Source organism: Octopus bimaculoides, chromosome 5 (assembly GCF_001194135.2).
Source record: "Octopus bimaculoides isolate UCB-OBI-ISO-001 chromosome 5, ASM119413v2, whole genome shotgun sequence".
NCBI classification, from domain to species: domain Eukaryota; kingdom Metazoa; phylum Mollusca; class Cephalopoda; order Octopoda; family Octopodidae; genus Octopus; species Octopus bimaculoides.
In genome coordinates, this window is record NC_068985.1 from 66,555,887 (window position 1) to 66,562,449 (window position 6,563).

The window sequence follows — 6,563 nt, forward strand, 5'->3', positions numbered from 1 at the left end:
AATAATAATAATAATAATAATAATAATAATAATAGTAATAGTAATAATAATAATAATAATAATAATAATAATAATAATAATAATAATAATAATAATAATAATAATAATAATAATAATAAAGGTAATGAGGTATATATAATAATAATAATGGTACTGAGCCAAAAATTTAGTAGTTCATGCATAATACCCAGGTTGAACAGTATGATAGAAATGTAGCAACTCTAGTGGCAAAGAAGGTGAAATCAATGGAAAGAAAAATGCGTTTGAACAATTGGCCGATTGGTGGGAACAAAAATCTCCGCATAAGGAATATGTGGCCCATAGCAAACAAGCTGATGTAGACCAGAAGCACACCCATCAATAGCTACAGAGCTGAGGGCTAAAGGTAGCGAAGGCTTTATCTTAGCTGTTCAAGATCAGAGATTATTGACCCGGAACTATCAACCCAATGTGATGAAAAATGAAGTAGACCCAAAATGTCGATACCGTAGTATTGAAACAGTGGACCACCTAAGCTCTGGGTGTGAGGTTTTAGCACTTGTAGAGTATAAATCAAGACATTACAGAGTTAGCCAATATCTACACTGGATAATATGTTGGCATTATTACATCAAAACTGCTGACAAATGATACAAGCACCACCCTGAGGCTGTAACTGAAGGAGAAAATATAACAATTCTTTGGGACTTTACAGTATATACAGACCGGTCGATCAAAACTAATAAACCAGATATTGTTGTGAAATACTAAAATAATAAAGTCTCTTTATTGATTGACAAGAGCATGCCCTATAATCATAACAACTCGGCAAAAGAATTTGATAAGCTCAGAACATATAAAGTTTTGCTCATCGAAATCGAAAAGATGTGGCATCTCAAGATAAGACTTAAAAATAAACATTCCACGCCTGCATAAAGAAAACGTCAGTAAAACCTAACCGCAAGCGAGTGTGTATGAACTATTAGTCTTGACAATGTTTCTGCTAGTTATTCTAGGTGTTTATATAATAAAGTAGGTATAGATATACCTCAGTACCTTACACGTAACTAAGCGGAATATCTGCTGGAAGCGCAGTATTTCTGTACGAAGAAACAATCTACCCGAATATAAACAAACTGAATTATCTGAAATATACATTTACAGATGCGATACAAAAGAAATCGCGCTTGAAGTTATGTGAGCCATGCATTTCTCAACAAACCCCACTGCATAAATGGAAAGCTGGAACATTTATAATTACCTTTACCGCATGAAAACAAAAATAATAAAGTGTTCTATAAAAGAAAAGTGTTCTAATATAAAATACACGTTGTAAAGAGAATACACTTAATCTAATGATTTCTAAAAATCATGCACTATAAGATGGTTTGGAAAATGGAATTCTGCTTTCAGAAGAAAAATGTTTTCCAATGAGATATCAAACAAATATATATTATTAATCTAGAAAAAGTATAAACAGAAAAAAATAACAAAATCAACCAAAACAAATGAATGGAAACAATATGACAAAAGACCAACAAGGATAAGTCCACCTGAACGACGACATATCATAGCCATTCCCCATCAACAACGGTTTGTCCTGTCACCAACTCTCTTCAACATCTTCAGCATGATGCTCAGGCAGGCCACTGCAGACCGCAACACTGAAGACAGCATTTATATCAGGTACAGTTTGAATATCAGTCTTTTCAACCTCCGGCACCTACAGACCCACATCAAAATCCAAGAGCAATTAATCCAGGACCTCCTCTTTGCAGATGTGGAGCAATTGTCGCACAGAAAGAAAGAGCCCTGCAGCGCATCACATTCTGCTTTGCAGGAGAAACCCAGCTCTTCGGGCTGGAAGTAAAATTGGCGAAGCGAAGACATGATGATGACTTGTTTTATCCATGAGACCGCAGCTATGCTGGGTACCAGCTTGAAGGGACCTGGGGAGCATCCGAAATTCCAAGACGGAAGTCTTCGGAATCTGCTTACACTTCAGGAGATTCCTGCTGCAGTCCTGGAATTCATAAGCTAACAGTGTCTATTACGGATACCGGTCTAATGGAGACAAGCCTTTGCGCTTGACTCCTCTCCTTTTCCTGTGTTGTCAACAACTAGCAACAAGATCTTTTCTTCCTCCACTTATACGATATATGTGCATGTGTGTATAACAGATAAAATATCTTTTCAAATTAATTAATATATATTTTATGGGAGACGTAATTTGTTTTACTTCATGGATTTTGTTGTCACCTCTTTACTATTCGGAAAGAATTATTGAAGGCAGCATATATTGAACAAGAGAAATGTTTGTGACGTTGAAATTGTATAAAATATCCAAATGAAACGAATGGCAAAATGACTGCTTATATGTGCATTAACATATTTTCTAGTGAAAATATTGATCCTATTCGGTTTTCTTTCGACTTTGTCCAATGATATATTAATTGGTCTAATTAGTATCACATGGTTTCTATGCATTTAGATACGTGTGTTTCTCTCTATAGTTATATTTCTTTAATAGATTAAGTCAAAGGACTGTGGCCAAGGTGTGGGTAGCTTACTGCCTTAGTGGACCTCTAAATATTAGACTAGTACAACAAAATGTTTCGCTCGTGATTTCTTGGACGCTGACAATATCTATAACTCGTTGCATTAAAATTCTCTATAATACCTAAGTTTGAATCTTGCTCCTCCTGGATTTTCCATACGTATATGATCGTATATTTCTCTCTTCGGCGTTCAAGAGAGTAGAGACGCAGAGCTATCAGACGTTTCCAGAAATTAAGACATTTGACTAAAGATATTTTACATGTGAACGTTCTTTGTAATCCTTCAATTTCTTCTGTTGCCAAATGAGTTAGGAGACCAACACTGGGTGCAATAATCTAACCTGCTCAGAACTACTGGTTCTCTCGCCACGAAAGTTAGTAACATACACCCTCTGATGTGACTGCATTTAGTGGACAGTTTGATGATATGGCTGATGAAATATACAGCATTTGACGTAATTACACCTAAGTCCACCTATGTTATTAATTCTCTGAATAATTTCTCCTAGTGATGGTTGTTTATACAAGACACATAACCCTTTCTTCAAAATGAGGATGGATTAGAAATTTCAGGTTTAAATATTAGAATTACAAAGAAACATTCGAATATGGTTCAAATATTTAACTTTTTAATACTTATTTCGACATTCTTGCAATTTCTAGTTGGTGATTATCATGCATAACTCTATGTTTTAGAAATCTTATGCATGATATGACTTTTTACCTGTTTATAAATCATTTTACGAAGTGATACATTTCATTAAAATTAGCTATGAAATTCATTACAATCTGGAGGAAGTTCTTGGAACGTTTTTTCATAACATATTTTAATGAATGTAATCAATGATTTCACAATTAACTACAAAGAATTTCACAGAATATATTCTCTGAAGTGTAGACAATCATTTCAAGCTGCTATTACATATAGATAATCCTTCGCATGTATAGTTAAATGAACTTGCTCAAATGACAAAACAATCGTGAAAATTTAAAGTGGATTCACGTGAAGTTACTGATGGGATTTTTCAAAAGCATGTTATTCTCTCCAGTGATGTCAGGAAAATAACCACCCACACGGAGCATAAAACCGTTTTCTAAAGTCATTAACTGCAAGTGTTCTATAGTAATATGCTTTATATAATGTTCATCAAATTACTGCATCTCTAACCATTAAATCCTGTTATTGATTTTTATCCTCCTTCCCTCTTGCTCATACTTAATTACGCTTTTCTTTTATTTATTCATCCTCGTGTTCATCACTGTATATCACTTCTTCTTTCACATTGCAGCTTATATTTATTGATTTATGTGATATATGTAATTATCAGTTAGGTTGACTCCTGCCGAAGTACTAAACTCAGGATATAAGGGCAATAGAGGCAATCTAGATATCATGGAGTCCCTCCTTATCAACAACCTGCGACCAGCCATGAACGACAGAAAACAGCTTCATGAACAGACTGGTTACTATAGCAACACCAGTTTGTTCATCTCATCCTCTTGCTCATTCGCATATCTGAGCAACGACCTTTATCTCTCCCTCGCTTATTTACATGTCCTGAAGAAAAGGTCATAGCCCTGAAACATAGAAATATAAGTTAAAACTCCAACTTTTTGTACCTTACTTTATATCGTTTCGCATTGTTCCAGTCTTGCCCAAGAAGTCTCTTTAATATCTTTAATAGGATGGTACTATTTGAATGAGAGGAAGACACAGAGTGGGAGAAATCAATAATATTTTCTAAGGAACAAATTTGATCGTATGTAGGAAAGATGTTTATTTTTAATATTTTCATCGAGAATCGGATCATGGTTTAACGTTTCAATAAATCAAGAATATTTAATAACTATAAGTTTTAGAAATATCAAGGAAGTTGTTTCATCTACCGAAAACAAAAAATCCTCGAAGAACGTAGATGTTGATTGTAAACATCCATCTTATTCTTCACAACAGTTGAATTACTGTCAGTGATACAGTTCTATGGTCCGTTTATTTCACATTGGATTAATTAAGATATTTTAATTCAATAAAACGAAATTAAACTCTCACTTAACAGGCTTTGAAAGTACCTTATATAACTGTGTACCATTTGAAATATGGAGCCTATGTACACCTGGGTAGTTTTCTTTATTAAATGGTAAAATATGTTTCGCAACACACGAAAATTGGTGTTGCCCAATTTCAGCGAGAAACTGAACTGTCCTTTTGCTTTTCTTCACAAGATATATTGTGTACAAATAGTCTCATCATCCCGGAGCACGATACTAAATTATAGATAATTTGTATTCTAAAATAATAAATGTTATCTTGCTATAAGCAATCATTGTCGAAATAATAAAGTGTGTTTGTCAACATTTAAGAATATTTTGTTACGTGTTCAACGGAAATCTTGAGATGGGAACATGAAATTCAAAGTATTGTGACAGAACTATAACGATATGGTGCCTGATGAATTAAATGTAATCAAATAGAGCTTCACAAATTAAAGAATATGTAAAACAAAAACAAGTATTTTTGTACCTCGAGTATGCGAGTTTGGTACTTTCATGATTGCAAGAATTGAAATTTATATACTGAGATAATAGCAATTGAAAACGCATGAGACATACCATGTGAAATTTCATTTGTATCAAATATGAATATAAGTGGTCAGATTAATAAGTATTCGGACTATTGTTATAGTAACGAAACTAAAGTACAGAGAATAATGTCACTTGGTACAGATTGACCTTAAACACTGTTGTGCATGCACACTAAGTGTCAAAGTTCTAGCTCACTGTTTACAGCAGTGGTTAGAAGCAAGGTGTGTAGCGTGTGATCGTCGTATTGGCTATAACAGAGAAAGTTGAGCAGAGAATCTGCATGAAATTTTACCAAAAGGTTGGCGATACCTACTCAGAGGCCTCCGCAAAGTTTTCATCATTCTCGACACAATCAAGGAAATCTCGTGCAACCGAAAGCCGAGTGTCTCTTTGGTTAGCTGAAAGCGGTTTTGGCACAAATTTGTCAGATACGTGTCTCATACCCAAATCTTCATTGATAATGGACAACATTGAACCGTAACTAATCTGCATATCCTCTGATAACCCACGGATGGTTATTCGACGATTTCCCCTCACAGCTGCACGCACATCTGCGATGATTTTGTGAGTTCTGCTGGCTGGGGATCTCCTGGAACGTTCGTCAATATCGACATTTTTTCGGCCATCATGGAAACGTCTGAACCGCTCGTACACTTGTGTGCCGTTCCTATACCCCTCTACAGACACTATCTGCAAATTTACTTACGCCTCGGAGCAGATATCGTGATCAAAACATTCTCTGACACGGTCAATAGGACGATCACACACTACACACTTTCCTTCCAAGCACTGCTGCAACCATACCTCGTATGTGTTCATATGCCATCACAAAAATAAAAGCTAAAATGTTCCTAGAGTCACACTGACAATTTCCTTTTAACTTCTGAATAAACCTTAGTACAATATTTAAAAAACTAATATCAATAAATATTTGCAATTTATAAATAAGAAATAGATATAAACAGAAATATTCTGCACGTCGGCTATTAATGAATAAGAATGTAGAATGACAGGTAAATAGATTATACAAAAAAAAAATTGAATTAAAAATCAAATATATAAATTAGATTGAAAATATGTAGAAAAAGAACAAAACAAAATGCAAAATATTGCATTGAAACTGGAAGATTATATGAAATTAGTTTCTGAAGCTCTTTTGTTGTAGACATCTATGAGTTATATTTATTTATTACTACCACCAGGTGTTCAACTGCTATACATAATATTACTATGCTTATAGCTACATAAGCACTCAAACGCACATACATAAACTCACATATACACATATGCGTAAAGATAAATCTGTATGCACACACACAAGCACACACTCACACACACACACACATAAATTCCTCTATTTACATATCTCATTCTTTTGTTGTCATTTTATTATCATTATTACTATTAATATATATCTATATATATATATATATATATATATAT

At 34.1% G+C, this 6,563-nt stretch overlaps 1 protein-coding gene across 1 annotated transcript in view; it reads right to left on the minus strand.

Annotated features, from left to right (window-relative positions):
• LOC106881961 (uncharacterized) overlaps positions 1-6,563 on the minus strand; it is a 48,434-nt gene that overhangs the window by 36,979 nt on the left and 4,892 nt on the right. The window contains exon 2 of the mRNA XM_014932494.2: positions 4,163-4,229. The gene's annotated coding sequence lies outside the window, so the exon portion shown is untranslated. The remainder of the gene's footprint in view (positions 1-4,162; positions 4,230-6,563) is intronic.